The following is a 20272-nucleotide window of genomic DNA, read 5'->3' on the forward strand; positions in this document are numbered from 1 at the left end:
TGTACGCATACTAAATTTAAAATTTTTAAATTAGGCTTAAATTAGTGGGTACTCGTTTATAGTTTTTGAGTGGGTGGGTCTACTCCATTCCAATTCTCTGTTTGGACCCCAATTCAGTAAACCATTCCTATTCAGCAGAAGTGTTTAGGTCCTTTGCTGAATACAGATGGATTAAGCACATATTTAAGTGCTTTGTTGAATCGGGGTCTAAGTCATCTCAGCTTTGGGTATTTTTTCTTCCTTTGCAACGTATACCTCACAATTAAATACTCATGCTCCTTTTTGGTTTCTAGTAATACATGTTACTTTTATTGTTCCTTTTTTTCTCCCAAAAGAATAAGTTATCAGTTATTCAGAATAATAATAGAAACAATTATTCATCTGAGATCCAAAATATCTAATACCATTCACACCACTATTTAACTTCTCAAACAATCTGCTGAAGAACTGTTATTCCAATGCATTTAATGTAGCAGAGTCTGTATCTTCCATCTGTTCCATAAATTAAACCATAGGTTAATCTATAAGTTATTAGCATCAGTCAAAGTTCCAAATAGATCTGTTTTGCCAACAGAGGAAATCCTAAATTTATCAGGAACAATAATGCACATTCCCATCTCGGTCTAAAAAGTTCCATCTTCACATCCCCAAAGACTAGTATTTAGACATGTAGTCCAGATAGACTTTACCACAGAAGTCAGATTTGGTGGGGATGCTGGTGGTTGTACTCTACTCATATGTAGCCAGAAGAGTACCTGCATCTGTCTCCTAAAATGACCAGCAGAGAAATAGTTAACAGTACTGATAATTCATTTAGCCTAGGCAAAGAGGTGCATCTCTTGATAGTTTCTAAATGTGACCAAGGAGCACAAACAAGAGCTGTGCAGATTCAGTGCAGGTATCATGGGAAACTTCTGCTGATGGGACTTCAGAGGACCCAGAATCAACTTAGAGCTGCCCTGCTTGGTGAGTCATCTCTGGAAGATTAGTGGTGCACACAGAGACTGGCCTCCTTGGACGGGGTGAATCTTCTTTAGGTACAGTAGCTTCTGCTAGCCAGCAGGGTGCAAACTGCTATAAGAAGCCTGTTTCCTGTAGAAAAAAAATGGGTTTGGTAGTTATTGAAAAGTTTGAGGAAAAAGGTGTGTCCTGGCAATGTGTTAGAAATGTTGGCAGGCTAAGGATTACATGAATTTCTGGCCATAGTGAATTCCAGAGGTGAAGGCCTTCAGCTGAGGCCTGCTGGCTCTGAGGTGGCTGTTGAGACACAGCTGGTTGTGTGACGGGTCAGAGAGAGGGAGAGAGAGGGTGGTACTTGAGGTAGCAGAACAACCAGCCATTTGGTGCCTTGTTCACCTGGCAGTTTACTGGAAGACAATCCAGAGAAGAGGTGAAATATGCTCTTGTTGGTGAGTTTTGCTTAGAAGGTGGGTAGCCTCTTTCCACAAAAGATGAAATATCTGCCTGACTTCCTCCTTTAGTTCCAGTTTCAGAGCATTGCAACCATTAAGACTTAGAGTAACACAGAGATGGATGCATTAAAATGGAAAGGGGGGAACCCCTTGGCAATTCAAAGATAGAAATATTTTGCTGTTGGCCAGTTTTGCTCTCTGAGATGCCAGCAGTAGAGAGGTAGCATGTATGAGACTCTGAAACTGTGGACACTTTGACAATGGGCAGACTGGTGGCCTCAGGTAAAGGAGGAGATTTAGATATCACCAGTTCCTCAGATGTTTCCTTTTGACAATAAGCATCACTACCCACTTGCGTGGATTTAATTTAAGCCATACGGTTCTCATCCAAGTCCCTGTCTCTATTTGGCATAAGGACAGCAAGGACATTTTTCAAAGTCTAAGGAAAATAATTTACAATGATACAGCCCATATCACCTGGTGGCGTCACTTACAATATACATTGAACATGAAGGTTGACGAGATTGATCCCTGTTGCAGCCCACAGCTGAGACACCTTAGAGAAGAAGAGCAGTTGTCCATCACTGTAGTCTAAGAACTCTCCAACAGGATTGCACAGAATCACTCTCAGGTGGTCTCTTTCCCTACCACTTTTCCAGAGAAATCATACTTTATGAATACAAAAGTCCTTCCCATATTGGGACTCTAAAATCATTAAGGCTGAACTAGTGCTTGCTGCAGACCCTGAATTGAGGCTTTAGCTCCTCACCCAAGCACTAATCCAGCTCCCTGACTGCCGCTGCTGATAAATAGATTCCCTAAAGATTACTTTGACTCTCAAAGCTGCTTTCCCTGGGTCCTTCCTTACTGAGCCCCCTTTTAAAGGTCAGAGACTCCTTGTGCAAGCCCATTTCTGGTCTCTCATTTCCCAAGTTGGATGCCCAGAATCTCCCTCTCTCCCCTTAGTGCTGGAAAGCTGCCTATCTTTCTTTCTCATGCCTCCTGTTGACACAGGGTGGCTCTCCTAAACTTCTACTCCTCAAGAAATCTGATTAACCAAGAGGGAAGGATTCAGCTATCTGTCTAAACATCCTTTAAACATTTCAAAAGCTGAAGAAGCAGTTGGACAAGAAGTTATGGCCCTTTCAGTATTCATTACTTTACCATATGGGAAGGATAGAATCATAGATCTGTAGGACTAGACGGGAGCTCGAGAGGTCATCTAATCCAGTCCCCTGCACTCACGGCAGGACTAAGTATTATGTAGACCATCCATGACAGGTGTTTGTCTAACCTTTTCTTAAAAATCTCCAATGATGGAGATCCCACAATATTCCTAGGCAATTTATTCCAGTGCTTAACTACCCTGACAGTAAGTTTTTCCTAATATCCAACCTAAACCTCCCTTGCTGCAATTTATGCCCATTGCTTCTTGTCCTATCCTCAGAGGTTAAGAAGAACAATTTTTCTCCCTCTTCCTTGTAACAACCTTTTATATACTTGAAAACTGTTATCATGTGCCCCCGCAGTCATCTCTTCTTCAGACTAAACAAACCCATTTTTTCCGGTCTTCCCTCATAGGTCATGTTTTCTAGACCTTTAATAATTGTTGTTGCTCTTCTCTGGATTTTCTCCAATTTGTCTACACCTTTCCTGAAATGTGGTGCCCAGAACTGTACACAATACTCCAGCTGAGGCCTAATCAGCACAGAGTAGAGTGAAAAAAATAGTTCTCGTGTCTTGCTTACAACACTACTGCTAATATATCTCAGAATGATGTTCACTTTTTTTGCAACAGTGTTACACTGTTGACTCATATTTAGCTTGTGATCCACTATGACTGCCAGATCCCTTTTGGCAGTACCCCTTCCTAGGCAGTCATTTCCCATTTTGTATGTGTTCATCTGGTTGTTCCTTCCTAAGTGGATTACTTTAACTTTGTCCTTATTGAATTTCATCCTATTTACTTCAGACCATTTCTCCAGTTTGTCCCGATCATTTTGAATTGTAATCCTATCCTTGAAAGCATTTGCAACCCCTCCCATCTTAGTATTGTCCACAAACTTTATAAGTGTAATCTCTATACCATTATCTAAATCGGAGATTGGCAACCTTTGGCACGCGGCCTGTCAGGGAAATCTAGTGGGAGTTGCGACTGGCTGAACCCATGGACGCTGCAGGTAAACAAACCATCCTGGCCTGCCAGCAGATTTTCCTGGGCTGCATGCCAAAGGTTGCTGATCCCTCATCTAAATATATTGAACAGAACCAGATCCAGAACGAATCCCTGTGGGATCTCACTTGATAAGCCCTTCCAGCTTGACTGTGAACCACTGACAACTACTCTTTGGGAATGGCTTCAACCAGTTATGCACCCACCTTATAGTAGCATATAGTAAGTTGGATTTCTCTGGTTTGTTTATGAGAAGATCACGTGAGACAGTATCAAAAGCCTTACTAAAGTCAAGATATACCACATCTACTGCTTTCCCCTTATCCACAAGGTTTGCTACTGTGTGAAAGAAAGCTATTAGGTTGCTTTGGCATGATTTGTTCTTGACAAATCCATGCTGACAATTACTTATCACCTTATTATCTTCTAGGTGTTTCCAAATTGATTGCTTAATTATTGGCTCCATTATCTTTGTGGGCACTGAAGTTAAGCTGACTGGTCTGTAATTCCCCAGGTTATCCTTATTTCCCTTTTTATAGATTGGCATTATATTTGGCCTTTTCCAGACCTCTGGAATCTCTCCTGTCTTCCCTGACTTTTCGAAGATAATTGCTAATGGCTCAGATATCTCTTCAGTCAGCTCCTTGAGTATTCTAGGATGAATTTAATGAAGATATCTAACTTGTCTAAGTAATTTTTAAGTGTTCTTTCCCTATTTCAGCCTCTGAGCCTATCTTATTTGCACTGGTATTCACTATGTTAGACATCCAATCGTTACTAACCTTTTTAGTGAAAACTGAAACAAAAAAGTCATTTAGCACTTCTGCCATTTCCACATTTTCTGTCATTATTTCCCCCCCTACTGAGTAACAGGCATACCCTGTAGAATGTTTTTGTAGAATGTTTTCTTGTTATCCTTTCTTGTTATCCTTTATGTCTATAACTAGTTTAATCTAGTTTAATCTCATTTTGTGCCTTGGCCTTTTTAATTTTGTCCTTACATACTTGTGTTATTTGTTTGTATTCATCCTTTGTAATTTGACCTACTTTTCACTTTTTGTAGAACTCTTTTTTGAGTTTCATATCATTGAAGATCTTCTGGTTAAGCCAGGATGGTATCTTGCCATACTTCCTATCTTTCCTATGTAGTGGTATAGTTTGCTCTTGTGCCTTTAATAATGTGTCTTTGAAATACTGCCAACTCTCTTGAACTCTTTTTCCTCCAACCCGCAGAATTTGCTAAAGTCTGCCTTCTTGAAATCTATTGTCTTTATTGTGCTGTTTTCCCTCCTACCCTACCTTAGAATCATGAATTCTACCATTTCATGATCACTTTCACCCAAGCTGCCTTCCACTTTCAAATTCTCAACCTATTTGTAAAAATCAAATCTAGAACAGCCTTTCCCCTAGTAACTTCCTCCACCTTCTGAAATAGAAAAATGCCTCCAATACATTCCAAGAACTTGTTGGACAATCTGTGCCCTGTTCTGTTATTTTCCCAACAGATGTCTGAGTAGTTGAAGTCCCTACCAAGTCCTGTGCTTTGGATGATTTTGTTAGTTGTTTAAAAAAAACAACTCATCCATCTTTTCTTCTTGGTCTGTAGTAGACCCCTACCATGACATCACCCTTGTTTTTTTACTCCTTTTATCCTTAGTCAGGCACTACTAGTGGCTTCACATTTAGCAGTAGTCTAAATAATCTTGATGTCCCTTTGATGCCCTTCACTCTCCGGAGGTTTATGAAACTCTTTTGCTCTGGTTAATTTGAATAAGCATGGAGGACTCAGGGTTCAGTTCTGATATGTTGTATGTAGCTGTATGTCACTAGGTATCTTTAAAATAAGATTTTGTGCATATATTTGTCTTGATTTTTAAAAATCCCCCCCCAAAATCAATATCCATCAATGTGCACTTGAATATGAATCAAGATCTACCTTGTTTTCTTTTCTGCAAGTGAGGATAGAGATTGAGGCTGCTGTAGTACTGAGGTAAGAAATAGTCAGTAGTTAAAAGGGGAGTTTAGAACAGTGGTTCTCAACCAGGGTTACGTAGAGGTCTTTCAGGGGGTACATCAACTCATCTAGATATTTGCCTAGTTTTACAACAGGCTACATAAAAAGCACTAGCAAAGTCAGTACAAATTAAAATTTCATACAGACAATGACTTGTTTATACTGCTCTATATATGATACAGTGAAATGTAAGTACAATATTTATATTCCAATTAATGTATTATATAATTATATGGTAAAAAGTAAGTAAGCAATTTTTCGGTAACAGTGTGCGGTGACATTTTTGTATTTTTATGTCTGATTTTGTAATCAAGTAGTTTTTAAGTTAGGTGAAACTTGGCGGTATGCAAGACAAATCAAACTCCTGGAAAGGCTGAGAGACATTGGATTAGAAGAAAGGAATGGTTGAAAAACGTAAGGACCAAACACATAGTGCTATGTCTATGCGCTAGTCCTAGAATTGGGAGAAGTGACCCCCATGGCAAAAATCTACTTGTAGAGTAAATTGTGAAAGGAAAGATCCTTGCACATCCACCTCTTGGACTCAAGCAACAGAAATAAAAGGAAATAGATAGTTGGCAGAGAAAGTGGAGGCACAGAAACTAAGTGCATTTACAGAGAAGTCAAGAAATCAGTTCAGCTGGTCAAAATTAAATAACCAGTTTCAGAATTGTTATTATTAAACATATATGACAATGTCAACAATTTTATAATATAGATTCAATGATTATCCCTCCATCCATCAATATACCAGGTAATTTATTATTCTTGATTGTTCAGTAATACCATTCTTAATCTCAGTATGTCTTTATGCTAACTTATACTGAGAACGATAGCAAATGTACATTTTAACTTTTTCTTAAACTTTACACTTTTTCTTTTGTAAATGGGAATCTCTGAGCTGAATGTTACCTTTGAGGGTTTGGTGGATAACTTATCTGCTATTGCAAGGTGATCTTTCCTCAATTTTCTGTTTAGTTTTCTCCCATTTTTTAATACTCACCGTGAGCCACATTCGTCCATTTTGCCTTCTCTTTGGTTCCCTGACCCTTTCAGGGCTGTAAGTTCCTCTCCACAAAAGCAGTCAGAGAACTGGCATACTAGTGCATTTGCCTTGTATAGTGAGATTTTATGTGGGCATAATTCACTATATGAAATGTTCTGTTTTAAAACATATCCCCTTAATATTACATTTTTGCGAGTGATGGTCTTAAAGGCAAACTGTAATGAAATTCCGTGCCTCTCCTATCTTTATAGTAGGGAAGGGCCCACCTCACAACAGTGACCACAAAACAATACAGGAGGACAAAATAAGGCTGCATGGTTCTAGATTGGGACTGGATTCTTTTATTTAATGATTGAAGCAAACTAAATAGAAAATGGAGATAAGAATAGAATTCTTGAATGGAATTCCTAACCTCAAAGCTGTTTTGATTTATCCCCACCAATTCTCTTTCCCTTTCATTCCTTTTACACAGCTTCATCAGTATTTAACCGCTCTTCTTACAAACAAACCCCAAACTTTCCTTCAACCAAATCTCATCCTATCAAGTCCTTTATAGCACCCTCCTATAGCACAGAGATCATAAAATTCATCAAATTAAAAAGAAAAAAGAAAGATAGAAATGTTGACTGTAGTGTTTGTAGATGTCAGACACCTGGTTCTGAATCTTTGCAATGATTTTTGCCGTACTTTTCAAGGATAGCAATCTGGGATATGATTCAGCATTCTCAGAATGTTAATTGTATGTATCTAGAGTATTTTTGGTGAGCTTACCTGAACAGCAGGTGTCTCTTATATGCCTACTCTAAATATAGTGCTTTGCTAGCATGATACCTAGAAGGTAATCACTACACATTTTTGGAGTGTCTCACACAGATTGGATAATGGCTTCTTACTGGGCTGCAGCACTTCGGTTTCAGATGTTGCAGTTACCAAAAGAACCACCAGAGAGCTTCTACTTTCACAACACCAGTGCTGGCGGTCGAAATTGCTTAGCAAGTATACCTGTGTTGTTGCTGGCCCTTTCATCATTACCAACAGCACTGATAGGATGTAAGCAAGAAGAGAAAGAGACTCAAATGCCATAGTGATGATCACGGTATAAGCACTAGATGATAGTTGGAAAAATGACATCACATACTTTATACACAGATCACTTACTGAGAAGAGTGCTCTCTCTCACATTCTATGCTCTCAGAAGTAAGTATTTATATTTCTATATAGCTTGAAGATGTAAACTTGGTGCAACTTGTGCTAACCTGTATCTTGTATTTTCTTGTATTCTGGAGGCTATTGTGCAACCTGATGACATTTCAGGGAAGTGGGCAAGATGAAACTTGACTTTTGTGTAAACTAAAAAAGGAAGGAAAATGAAGAGGAAGAACCTAAGTGGTAGAAGAACTCATTTTGTTGGGGACCACAGTTCTCAGGGCTCATTGTAAATATGTGATATTATTACAGTAGGACATTAGTAGGATTCTGTGTAAAATCAGTGGGCTCCATAACATACTTCAGATACCACGCCCCCTTGTAAAGCTAGTTCAGAGGGGACCAGGGCATTCAGGAGTTGCAAAGAGAGAAGTAAACTCCTGTGCAATTTTCCGGAGTGTCTCTGAATAATCAGCAAAGAATCCTGTGGCACCTTATAGACTAACAGACGTTTTGCAGCATGAGCTTTCGTGGGTGAATACCCACTTCTGAATAATGCACTTTCTACATTAAATCTCACTCTTTTTGTTTTTTATAACATGCCACTCACCATTGTACATTATACATTTGAGTCCCTAATTGTGGTTGGTTGTGCCTACTTAATGCCTGCTTTTGTTTTGTCAAATCTATGAATGCATACTTAGTTGCTATTCAAGGAAAAAATTAGGTGTTTGAGAGAAAAGAGGAATTGGGATTAGATAAACCTAACAGTTCCTTTTGACTAATAAATGCCTTTCTTCTCTCATTTGTGTGCCAAATAAAACTCCTGGTACATTTAACTTTAGCCATCACCTATCTTTCCTGAGTTGAATAGTGACTATGCAATCCATGAACCATTTTCTGTTTCATTCAAGCCGTATAGTTGTAATGTTTGTGTCTGATGGAAGAGACACCATTGTGTAAAAGGCAGATATGGAATTAGCTTTTCCATTTGTTACCAGTGAAACTGGAGCTGGAAAGATTTTTTTTTCTCGTAGGGTTTAAGTTCAAGAAAAAGGGTGTGTGAGGTTTTTTGTTTTGTTTTTAATAAATGTGGGACCCTGGGCTGTGCTATTTCCTGCTTATTTGTGTGTGTGTATGTGTGTGTGTGTGTGTGTGGTTTGTGTTCTTTCTTCAATGGATAGTCAACGAATGGCTGGGGTAAAGCTCCATTCTCCATTATTTAGGTCATTTTCTTTTCTGCAGGCCTATCCAGCACCACAATATATCATGAATTGCTGCTGGCTTTCTTCGAAAATGGAGAATTTGTCAAGCTGGAAAAGTTTTGGTGCTTATTCCCAGGGCTTGTAGTACTCAGACTGTTGGCCTGCATTGTGGTAAAGGGGTGGCTGACTCTTGGAATGTTAATTGATTTGAATATTTTTTCATTAAACATAGGTTTGCTTGCGTTCGTGGACAATGTTAGTCTCATTGTTCTCTCTTTGGGATGCATGATTTGTGTTTTTACTAAGACATTAATAAAGAAGCAAATTCAGGGCCAGTGTTCATATAATAAACTTCACTGGTGGCTTGGGCCCAGAATAAGTGGTGGAACAAAGGCTGGAAATTATATACTTATCACCTCCTTGGAAAAAAAAAAGTATTTGCATCCACACACGATCATTTCTGAACACCTAAAATAAAATCAATCGACAGCAGACCAATTTGGAGCTCTTTCCCCTTCCCCAGTAGCTTCTCTGTGGTAACTCCACTGCTGCTCCCGAAAATGAATGTGCAGCCTGTGCTTCCTTAGGAGAAAAAAAAGGCAATGGCTTCAACTGGTTTGGCCCCTACTTCTCCCTGCCCTCTCCTGGCTGAGTCACAGTCCCCCCCACTTCAAACTCCCCTTCACCCCCCATGGGACCCCTGCCAAATTAACAACCTCCTCCCCATCTCCGAGGCACCTCACAGGGTCAGAAGCTCCTCTGCTCACCCTCTCATCTTCCACCCCCTCACTGTATCACTGCTCCCCTTCTAATTCCTTTCACCATATGGCAGACCCTCCCCGGCCCTTTTGATTTGCTGTGATCACCCTTTTGTCCTGCACCTCTTTGCTATGTCATAGTCCTACACCTGGTCTCCCTTACCCAGTCAGAAATGCCTATTAGAAATTAAGTACCAGTGTTCAGTTGCAGTTGGCAGTGGTTGTATTTCAGGGCTTTACTGATTATCTTTTCTCCAGATGGACATGAATTTCCGCAGAAGACATAGCCTAACAGAATGTACAGTTTCTGATATGTTCTAATGATGGTGTGGTAGCTTAATTGAAAGCAATAGAGATATGTCAGTGAAAGTGCTCCATCTAAGAAAAATGTGGGATGTGAGCACAGGAACACAAACACTGTGTACAGAGGAGAACTTGTGATTGGAGTAGTTGGGTAAAGTGAACATTTAAAGCCTTCCTCATTTGCATGCTTTAGCACTCTGCTCCATGTTCTGATATTTTGATAGTAAATAAAGCTGCAGTAAACCTCCATAGAGATGTAACTCTAGATACGTAGCCTTGTTTTAAATGTAAAAAGCAAAGGTCTTAATGCAGTGCTTACCAAATGAACATTTCAAACCTAAGAGTTCTTCTGCGCAAACTTTAAAATATCATTAAAGGACAAAGAGGTACAAATTAATGTCCATAATCTAGAGGAGATTAGTAATAATCAGCTTTTAATGGCAAAGAGCTAAGAATTTAAAATGTATGGCCAGAAAGTACCTTAGGAGAGTTTTCCTGCATGTGTTAATGACAAGCCTTCTGCATGTGAAAACTACAAAAGGACATTGCCTCTTTAACGGGGACTACTACTTGTGCTCCTTGGAGCTTTGCAGTATTAGTAAAGCAGCATGAAAGAGTTGATTTTCATTTTATGTTGTGCTTGTGAGGCATTAACATGATGTTCTAACACTTGTAAATGAATACAGCTCTTGCCTAATCTGTCATTTTAATGCCTTATAGATTTTATTTCACTCTGTGTTGTACCAGATTCTCAATAATAATAATCAACTGCTTTGTTGTTCTCTTGCAGAAATTAAATTTCTTTAGTGAGTGTGCAACTAATAAAAGATGTTGCTTGAGGAAACAAAAAATAAATATGATGAATCATAAAAGTTGTATGTAGGGGGTTGTTCATATATGAAAGACAATTACTGAACCAGTGGTAAATTCATCTGATTCTCATATTGTCAACAGCTTAATAACTCCCTCAAATGGGTTAGCCATAGTAGCTCTGTATATAGAGATGTCTGTAATCATAAACCTGCTTTGCTGTGGACAGTGAAGTGTATGCTGTTGGCATATCTATCTATCTATCTATCTATCTATCTATCTATCTATCTATCTATCTATCTATCTATCCTAAAAATAAAAGTAACAAGTACTTTGGAAAATCATGTTGCATTTTCCAAATCTCAGAAAACTTTTCCACTCCTAATTCTTGTTCTATCATAGTCTATCTTGTGGTGAAGCACTACAGTCAGATGTGCAGGAAGCAGAGTATTTGAAAAGACGTGAAAGTGGAAAATAAACAGTGACCAACATTCAGAATGCAAGAATGCAACATTTTCAAATGGTATATGGCTGTCAGAACTACCAGACAAAGTGGTCACCCATTTACAGTAGTAAATTTTTACAAATCTCTGTAAATGGCCGCAACCTTTAAAAAGAGGAAGGGAAAATATAGGCTTTGGCTTACACCCTCAATAGTCAGTGAATCCAGAGACAAGGTCAAACTTCTGAGGTGCTATTCTCGGATATTGGTGGTTTTCCCCCACTGTTGGAAAAAAATGTTCAGTGCAAAATAATTAATTTCACTCATATAGTAGGTGGGGTATGCACTAGGTTTCAGAATATTTGAAGACTCTATATATCATACAGGCTCCAGTGCCTACCCACAACAAGCTAGTTTCTGACCCAAAGGCCTGATTCTGTGCTGCCTTCATCTTGTGGAATCATTTACCCAAAATAAGTGTAAAATGCAACCAGATCAAAGTTAATGGTCTTTACACCCTACCTTACACAATGTCACACAAGGTGAAAAGCAGTGCAGAATCAGATGCCAAGGTACTTTCTCACACCAATGTGAATTGTAAGTAAATGGAGTTACACAAGTGTAAAATTAGTGTAAATGATGGGAGAATCAGACCCCAAGTGTCAGCCCAGAGTTTCATTTTTTTTCCCTCTGGTCAGGCCCAAACGTTTAAGCAAAGTTATAATGGTTTTACTGGAAAAATATATACATGCCCTGTCATACCAGGAAAAGTCTTCCTTTCCATCTACAAAATGGGAAAATGCCAAGGTATGTTCCTGTTTGTGCATGCTTATCACTTTTGCATGTGTGAGTGCTCGCTTTGCTTTACACAGCCGGCCTTTTGTGGGCTCAGGTCATGTGGTTCCATTTTTAGCTACACCTCTTGCATCCTGCTTGAAAACTTGGCCCTTAATTTTACTTTCAGGCAATATGTATATGTTAATGTTCATTATTTTCTAAGGTAAATAAAAAAAGAAGGAAGGAAGGAAGAAAATTATAAGTTAATATTTTGTAGAAATGTGGGGAGCTTGAGACGTGTTTCAAAAGAGCTCATCATCCAGCATTTCCCACTTAAGCATCTAAATGAATGGCCAGATTTTCAAAACACCTCAGCTTGTTCTCAATGGGAGCTGCTGGGAGATGAACACTTTTGAATACCTGGCCACATATTTGTGTATTAAATTGGGAGCTGAACTCTCTGAATATCTGGCCCCAGTTGTGGATGCTGAGCGCTTTTGAGAATCTGACCCAGATACCCTGTTTTTACGTGATATATTATAACAGCTTTTTGACTGTCAGTCATATAATCCCTAGACAAAGTACGGAACCATTTCAACATTGTTAATGTAGTTAGTGTTGTGTTTCTAACATAGCCACAGGTAAATAGTTACATCTAACTTACAGTAATGGTGGTGGTGGGGGCGGGGGGGTTGTTTGTTTTTTGTTTTTCCCCTTAGGAATTCCAACACTCAGTTTGCCGCTGTTCAGGATTTTCTTATTGAGAATTTCATTGTGGGCCAGTTTTCAAGTGACTTATATTTGGATGGGAATCCTGGAAATGGAAAAATATGTTTCTTTTCACTGCAGAATAGCACTACAAAAATGTACCTAGCCCTGTCTTTTAATGAAGAACCACCACTGCATGCCTCCCTACCTGCCAATGCACTAATTTAGGACAAAGGACCAGAATGAGGAACACATTGGAAATATTTGTGTAGAAAGTTTAAAATTATGTGGGATTTGTGTCTTTAGCATAGGCCACATTATCTCTATAACCCTCAGTTTAGTGAGTTAGCATTACATAGATATATAACTTAAGCAATAAAAGCTAGATAGCACCAAGTTTGTGGGGACTAGCTGGAGGTCTCACATGACTCTCAAATGAGGCATATATCCTTATGAGAGGCAATGTAGTCTGGTCTAGTGGACAGAGCCTGGGCCTGGGAGCCAGGAACCCTCTGAGTTCTAATTTGAGTTGTGCCAATGACTTGCTGTGTGCCTTCCAGCAAGTCAGTTTTTCTCTCTATGTCTCAATGTCTCCATTTGTAAAATGGGGATAGCAATACTTACCTACCCCACAGGGGTGTTGTGAGGATTAATTAGTTGTTGGTACAGCACTTTAAAAATGTAAGTAGCCATATAACTGCTAGGTATCGTCATTATAATGAGAAGCATGCAGCACCGTAAGAGAAGAAATATTCTCAAAATAGGTTATATAGGCCATTATGACCTCCTCCCCAAGAACAGCTTCTGGGTTTATTTGAAGCATCAGCAAGTATCAACATTTCAAATCTATATGTTGATACTTTGTTTTAACTGTTGGAATTTATTTCTCTGCCTCTTTTTTCTTAACTCATTGCAAACCCAGGTAAACATATGTAATTGTCCTGCTTGGATAAACACTTACTTTTATTATGTTTATGTTAAATATATAAGGATCATTAGGAGGCAAGGTGACATAGTCAGTTATTTTGATTGCCTCAAGGCACTTCACCACTGACACCTGGTTTTGAATTCCAATTGGAAATGACCCAAATTATTGTAAAAATATGAAGTTCATGTACCAGAAGCCTGAATTCTGGTAGATATTGAGAACTAGAATTACCAATGACAGTGAATTGCACTTAGGCAATCCTTTTTTAATTGCACCGCATAATTTAGAAATCAATGTAAAAGAGCAGGAGGGCTCATTAAGGTTACTACTACATACCAGAGGCTTACTGGTGCTGATAACCAGAGCTCCACTAAGCTATCTTAGTGGCTCTGTTAGCTAAACTCTGTTGCTAGGAATGTGAAAATGCCCACCCAAAGAGTAGAAACTCTGCTTTTATACTCATTGTACAAAGTAGGACTCTCACCATTGTCATCGAAGTCACTGGGTCAGATCTGATTTCTCTCTCTCTCTCTCTCGCGCGCGCTTTTTTTTTCTGTATGAAATGGAAAAAATGCTCTTCATCGGTTTCTGTTTGATAGTGTTTGCCAGACAAAGTAGAATTTTCACAGCACAACTTCTATAGCTCAAGAGACCTATTCACTCAGCATTTATTTTATATGCCTTTTATCCACCCTTTCTGGGTTTTTAAAAAAAACAAGGAATTTACCCACTCAGATTGAGCTTTGCACCAAAATTGTCTGGGTTTTTTTGTAATGTTAATGAAATCCCAAATAGACATCCATAAAGGTCTTCAGCCACATAACATATAAAGTGAATATTGTGAGCTAACAAACAAAGATGTTTGCCATTCGAACAGGAAATGTATACTTCCTCTTAAATAAATGCAAGTTCTGTTACAGATAATATTTGAGAGAGGTGTGATCTTGTGGTTTGAGCATAGGTTTGAGAGCTAAAAACCATCTAATACTGAATCTGTCTGTGGTTTTGGGCTAATTACTTACATCTCTGCCTAAATTTCTCCATGAGTAAAATGCAGTTAATACTTATCTGGGATACTTCCCAAAGATGTTGTAAGATTTAAATTAGTTTCATGTGTAATGCTTTGAGAAGAAAACAAGTAAAACTCACCAGCACTAAGCCAATAGTTTGGCTTAGTGAACACACACAACTTTAGGTACACTGTATCTGAATCCCTTTGAGTCTGCAAAACTGAGCTGAAAACCTTTCAAGAGCAACCTTTTTTACAACAGTTTGACACTTCCTCTTTCAATTCCAGATGTAACAAGGAAATGTACAATAGGGCCAAGTTCCCTCTGAGGATTCACAGACCTGACATTAAAACCAATGAGTTTTACCCAAATAGGAACCTCACGATATGGCCCACAATTATATTTTGATTTGTATAGTGTATTTTACAAGCATCCATGCCTCCTAGAGACGTGCAGACCAAACTGTGTTCCAGGATCATTTCACTTTACCAAGAACCATAATGTCACCAATTCTTGAATGGAACAAAGCCTTTATTATACGGCACCAACAAAACTACACAGTTTAAGGGAGAAGGACTTCAGAGGCATTTCTTGTTGAGTTAAATCCACAGGGGAATTTAGATAAGGAAAATTGAGTTGACAGAGTTGAGAGTTGGCCAGGGCAGCCAGGTTAACCCCAAAGTTGTGTGAAATGTTCACAACAAAGTCTGTAACAAGGCAAAACTCACTTCGTTTCCTTAACACACAAAGTTCAGACCAGGTTTTGTCAGAAGATTTGAGGTTTGTGAACCTTTTCAGAGAACATTGGCTGATTATTGGTCTCATGTTAAAACCTCAGTACATCTTTATGCAATTGCCCAGGAAATTATTTTTCATGTGCATTGAACTCTCACGGCTTGTCTACAGGCACCATAATGTGCTCTACTGGGGTGTGATCTGTAGAGAACTGTAACATTGTGCTCTAACTGCCTATGTTTCAAACAGGACTACGTTAACATGCACTGGGTACATTTTAGTTAACATCAGCAAGGGTCTACATGAGTCTATTAGAGCATAACAGGTGAGGGTGTTCTACAATTCACATCCTTCTCATTTTCACCGTGGTCCATGTAGACAAGCCCTAACTTAGATGTCCAAAATATGTATTAAAAAGAGTAATAAATGAACCAATATGAAGTTTCTCTGGTTGCCTCTAACATATCTTTTGGAGTTTCAAAAGGTTAGGAACTTTTGGGAAAATGAGCTATTAAAATTATTAATATTCAATTCTTCTCATTTGTTTCTTCTAAAATTATTTGTAACTCAAAGCTGGTACTTCTTATACTTCCTCGTTTACAAGAACACTGGTTCCCATGTGCTTTATTACTAGCAAAAAGTCTGGTACTACAGCACTGGAAATCACATGAACTTCCAGGAGTAATAAATGGGTGCAATAGGTTAAATGAGAGGTCTTGAAAGAGTAGCACGTAAAACATAGGAATTGCTATATTTTATCAGTCCAGCGGTCCATCTAGTTCAGTGTCCTGTTTCCAGTAGGAGCCAGTACCAGCTGCTTCAGAAAAAAAACACTCAGGTAGGCAGTTATAGAATCACCTGCTCCAGGGAGAGTTTCCACATAATGCCCAGTAGTTAGAAGAAGGCCAGAAGCCACACTGTGCTAATCAAGTGACTGCATAACACAGGTCATAGAATATCACCAACTTCCTGCATCAAGACCATAACTACTGGAAACTCTTCCAAAACTCTTGTGTATTTTATTTTAATATTTACTGTTATAATTGTGTGTGCTTATTATCCTGATAAATATCTAAACCTTGGTTTCAGTGGCAATGAGTTCCAGAGTTGAAATGTGCAGTGTGAAACATTATTTTCTTTTATCAGTTTTGAATTTGCTACCATCTAATTTAACTAATTACGTACCTTAGATTTATGTAGACATGCTAAAAAGAGCAATTTCCATATGCATTAGATGCCTTTGACATAACTTAAAAATACACTAGAATTAATATCCAAACATAACTAAACTACAGCAGTAAAATTCAGTACTAAAACACAAAAAGCTCATATTACCCACTCTTACAATAATTATCCTCTGCCACCATTTTTAGATTTCTAGGGGGAAAAGATCAGCTTTGCGAATGCCCTGAAGTGAATGGCCCCTTGTTCTTGTATTTTAAAAGGAAAGAACTTCATAAATAGAATGGCATTAGACTTTTAGTTTTTAGTACTGAAGGCTAGCTATGGAACAATGATGGTCATGGAGAGCTCTGTTGCGGGTGTGGTGGCATGAGGCTGGAGACAGTTCTAGGTGGAAATCATTGCTCATTGTTGAAGGGTGACAATTTTCTGCCTCTGCATGATATTTCTTCTGACATGCCATGATCTGCGTGTTATATTTTCCTCATTTCCTATGGTTAGTTTCTATGCTTTGCTTTGAGTTCTTTTTCTTATAACACAAAGCAGTGAATGAATGTAAACTATTATTTATGGTATATGGTATGGTCTGTTTATGAATATAGCTTTATATTGTACTTTCCTTAGTATTTTTAGCTCATTATAATAATGAGGCCATTCCCCTCTCTCTTAAATATTTGAAGTTTGACAAACTGTTTCAGGGATCATTGAGCAGCTTTTGAAAGATTTATCATTTCCCATCACACCCATGAAAACCATGCAAAAAACACAGTTTTGCATGGTTAAAATATAAAGCCAGGTGAACCTCAGTTGTACTTGCCCAGTTTCATTTTGGATATGAACTTGAAACTCAAAGCGAACCTTGGGGAGAAGGGTGCAAACCAACTGGCATGTATATTGAAACTGGAAAAAAATGCTTCTTCAAACCCTTGTGAAGCAATATTGCTTCAATTAACCCTACTTAAGCCCTAACTTGTGAAAAGGTTAATGGGATTTTTAATGACCTTGAGTGGTCAGGGCCTCAATTTTACATCTCCTCTGAAAGAAAATGGAAAATAGAACAAGAAAGCTATTCCAAGTTCTGTGTATCTTGGGAAAAAAAATCACGTTTACATCAAAGGTTCAGGTCATTTCCTGTTTTATCTGAAACGGTTCACCCTTTCCTAATCTTGAGTCATTATGGAAGTCTGGCTGCAGCCCTAAACTGCCACATGTGGGGTCTAACTACAGGTTCCAGTCTCTCTTGCTTGCAGGATGGGCAAGAGCTGGTTGTACTGCAGTGACAGCATGCTTAGTGCTTGAAACAAGTAATGCTTCATATTAGTATCTGGAGGCCACCCGCAGTTCTGTTGGCAAACACAAGGCGGGGAGGAATACTAAGATGTGGAGGAAGCTGTATTCAATCCTCTGGGCCAGTGGGAGGTTCTTTGAAATACCAAATCTCTGAGGGGAGTGGAAGCAGAAGAAAGAAGAGAGAGAACAGGGATCCTTGGGACTCTTAAGGGAGCTCAGAAGATCTCCCCGAGGGGAAAAATTTCAGTGCACCAAATTCTGTAGTCTTTGGGGGTTTTGTTTGACAAAGGATTCCTGAATTTGGCTCAGTGTCCTTACCATACAGATGCTATTGCTCCTAACTCTTCCTGTGAATGTTGCAAAATAAGGCCTTGCTCCTGCAAAGAGCTTCATGTGGATGAACCCTTCTGCCTGTGAAAATCCCCTTTGAGGTCAGTTCAGTTCCATGCCAGTGCAAAGGGCCACCTATGTAGCTTGCAGGCCAGGGCCTGTGTTACCAGATTTCATGATGAAGGAAAACAGAAGGCGGTTACCCCTAGCAAAACAGAGAGGGCCTATTTCTATTAGTCCTGGGTTTTCTAGAGGCTTATTACTTTTGGAAGAATAAATGTTAGTGAGTGCCTTATTCCACTTTCCAATATGAGCTCTTCAAAGAGCCTGTTCTTTATTTCTATACCCTTGCACTGCTATGTCAGTCCAGTGGTGGCATGTCAATCCAGCATCAGTTTTGTGCTTTCATAAGGACCTTTTTTCTCTCTGTGGACACTTGAGGCCACTTTCATAAGCATCAAAGAGGTTATAATTTTTATTTTACAAGTTAGTAAGCTACTAAGTATTAAAGTACAACCTACCATCCACTTATGTTTTTGATTCTACTACTAATTTTAATCACACTTCCATAGTTCTTTCTAGTTGAGGATCTCAAAATGTTTTACAAACCATCTTCTTAATGAAAGAATCCTGAGAACACCCGAGTGAGGTTGGTGAGCATTATTAAGGCCAAGATTTTGTCATGGTTATTTTTAGTAAAAGTTATGGACAGGTCATGGGCAATAAACAAAAATGTATGGAAGCCATAACCTGTCTGTGACTTTTACTGCTGCGGCTCCATGGTTTTCCCCACCAACATGGTAGCTGGGAGCTGTAGGGTTCCCCCTCTGCCCACAACAGCTTGGAGCTGCAGGGTGACCATATTTCCCAAAGAGAAAATGGGGCACCCCAGCTGCTTACCCAAGGAGTCCTCCTCCCCCCGCACAAGGCTATCGCCTGTCGCTGGAACCCTGAGGATGGCCCCCTCAAGAGTCTGTCACCTGTCCCTGGAACTTTGCAGGGGGGGGCCCTGTCATTTGTCACTGCTGTCGGCTATCGCTGGAACCCTGCCAGGGCCGCACTGGCTGTCAGCTCCAGAGTCCTGCAGCCCATTGGGCTGAAGCAGAGAATGTCATGGAACTCTCTCCAGAAGTCATGGATTCCGTGACTTCCATGACCTCTGTGACATAAACGTAGCTTTAAGCATTATTAATGAATTTTTGTATTTATTTTCTGGGCAGACTTTTCTGACATTCTCATCTGAGCTGCCCCATTGGCACATATTGAGTCAATGTAGCTCAAGAAAATATGTCTGTAATATAAAATTAAATCTGTTTTAAAAACTTGAACAGCCCGAGTTTAGTGACAGTGGGTCACAGATTTTTCCATGACATAAAAGCTAAGCTCTCACAACCAACTATTGTTTTTGCACATTTTGCTACTTTTCTTTTTTAGTGTAGTGATCCAGAAAGCGGCGTCAGACACATTCCTGCTTGAAGCTCCAACTTTTTAGTTTACAGGCCTGATGCATGCATGCACGTAGCTTCTGAATATTTTGACCCTGGAGACTGAAAGGATGCTGTACCTGAATGGACCTCATGGTATCTGCTGGGTTAGAGCTCAAGATCTTTCTCCATTAGCTGTAGTAATATTATGACTCGTTTCCTCTGTGAACTGGCCACTAGAGGGTGATATAAATGTTCTATCCCCCCGGAACACTGTGATGCCTATCACGCTAGTCAGTAGGTTACAAGAATAAATTAGTGAGAGAACTGCAGTGAACAAACTGTCAATATAGAAATTCATTCATCTATAGGGCCATGAGTGCCCTTTCTTTGTATATATCCAGTATAATATGTTATTCAGCACTCAAGGCATTACAAAATAACCTTAGACGAAGCTGTTAATTGAATGGAAAATCTGTGTCTACATTTAGCTTGAGTATGTAACTGTAGTCTGGAGGATCCATGGATATCGACACCTGCCAAGTGACAGAGGGGTAAAACCTTTTGTATCCTTGACCCATGCCAAGAAATAAAGTTCAGACCATTACCAGCACGCCAG

The 20272-nt window shown here is 39.2% G+C and overlaps 1 long non-coding RNA gene across 1 annotated transcript; it reads right to left on the bottom strand.

Moving 5' to 3' along the window:
- Nucleotides 1–1005: 1005 nt before the first annotated feature.
- On the bottom strand, nucleotides 1006–19340 carry LOC123367041. The gene is made up of 3 exons (XR_006578273.1): nucleotides 19210–19340; nucleotides 14167–14235; nucleotides 1006–1092 (listed from the first exon to the last, which is right to left on the bottom strand). It is a non-coding gene; the product is annotated as an uncharacterized LOC123367041 (long non-coding RNA).
- Nucleotides 19341–20272: the final 932 nt, after the last annotated feature.

The sequence above is a fragment of the Mauremys mutica genome, chromosome 3, assembly GCF_020497125.1.
Source record: "Mauremys mutica isolate MM-2020 ecotype Southern chromosome 3, ASM2049712v1, whole genome shotgun sequence".
Taxonomy (NCBI): Eukaryota; Metazoa; Chordata; order Testudines; family Geoemydidae; genus Mauremys; species Mauremys mutica.